We start from the raw sequence: 1834 nt of genomic DNA, 5'->3' as shown, positions 1-1834 counted from the left end.
ATGTCCTCACAGGCAATTTTTATAGCCTTCAAGGGACAGAAAACTCTCTCCCAAACTAATAAACAAGATTCAACAACCTGCATGAGGCTAGTCACTATTGATAGTTCAGTTTCACTTAAATAGATACAAAAATTATCAATAAAATATTAACTAGTCAAATGCAACAATGGGTAAAACAAAAAACATTACCAAGTAGTATTTATCCCAGGAAGGCAAGGATATTATTTTACTATTAGAAAGTAGCAATATAATTTACATAGCTACAGATTAAAGAAACAAAAACCATATGATCATCTCAATCGATTCAGGAAAAAATAAATGATAAATTCAGCAACCATTTTATGAAAACACTTAGTCTTCATTTGAGTTCCCCTAGAAGCAGACCCTGAGATAGGATTCAAAATGTGTGAGTACCGTAGTTATATTTGCAAAGTGAAGAATCCACCAGTAGGGGGATGAGGAAGTGAGACAGGAAGGGGATGTAGTACATAAAGTGTGTTATCAAGCCAGTTACTACTGTGGGCAACTGGAGCTTAATCCTGTGGGGGTCTCAGGAAACTGCAAAATACATATCTCATAATTAGCCCACTGGAGGGGTGAGGGAGCTGGGGGATGTGTACTCCGGTTCCCAAGAGAAAGTTGTTGCTTGAAACTGATCCTGGCACTGTTAATTCCCCAACACATCCAGACTTCACTGGGCAAAGCAGCCTTCCTAGGTTTTCGAGCAGCAGAGAAGCCCTCAGGCCCAGGGAAGGCGGATGCTGACATTTGATTGGGGACCCAGGCACTCAGAAAGGTCCAAGACATGGGTGGAGCACAGACAGCATTTTTCCTTCTTCAAACACTAGAAAGAGAATTATTTTAACCTGTTTTTCATTGTTAAAGATTTTGCAGGCCAAAAAGAAACAAAAAAGATTTTACAGGCCATGCGCAGTGGCTCAAGCACACTGTGGCAACCATTCAATGGTTCAGCCCCACATTGGCCAGGTAGCTGGCCTGCCCCCAGGCATCACACCCATTTTAAAGCCATAGTCGAGAAGAAAGAGCAAAACATCAATGATCTTTGTCAGAAAAGCATAAGCTTTAAAAGCCTCTAGCCAACTTTTGCTGTACAAAACATTTCAAACATCCAGAAAAGAACAGAAAATAATATAACCAACACATGTGTGCCTACAATCAATTCTTAACATTGACCTTTTTGCCAATTTTGCTTCTAATTTTTTCCCCTTAATTAATAAAACATGAGTGATAGAGTGTCTAGAACTATATTTCATGGCCACCTGTGATGAAAGGGAGATGAGAACATGGATATTTAGTTTTCCAGTATCTTATTTTATTTGTGTTTATTTTAGAGACAGGCTCTCGCTCTTGCTGAGGCTGGTCTCTAACTCCTGATTGAGCGATCCTCCTGCCTTGGCTTCCCAGAGTGGTAGGATTACAGGTGTGAGCCACCATGCCTAGTTTTCCAATATCTATCATAGAGGTAGCCAGGCAGAAAGTGTTAGATGGGTATCGTGTTAGCGAGACCACAGTGTCCAAAACACCAACAAAATCAAGTACTGGTGAGGATTTGAATATAGAAGAGTGCTTGCACATGATTGGCAGGAGTGTAAATCACTGCAACCATTTCGGAAAGTAATTTGGCAATATCCAATCAATGTAAAGATCTAGATACGAGCAACCCAGAACAATTTCTTCTAGGGATTTGTAGTTGTGAAGCTCTCACAGGTGTTCACAAAGACACCTACTAATGTTCATTTCAGCTTATTTTTTTTTGCAATAGCAAAAAATTGGAAGCAGCCTACATGTCCCTTCATAAAAGACCTAGTAAGTA

This window comes from Propithecus coquereli, unplaced genomic scaffold, assembly GCF_000956105.1.
Source record: "Propithecus coquereli isolate 6110/MARCELLA unplaced genomic scaffold, Pcoq_1.0 Scaffold139, whole genome shotgun sequence".
In the NCBI taxonomy this organism is placed as follows: Eukaryota; Metazoa; Chordata; class Mammalia; order Primates; family Indriidae; genus Propithecus; species Propithecus coquereli.
The sequence above is the reverse complement of the archived record's forward strand: the minus strand, read 5'-3'. Positions refer to the sequence as shown.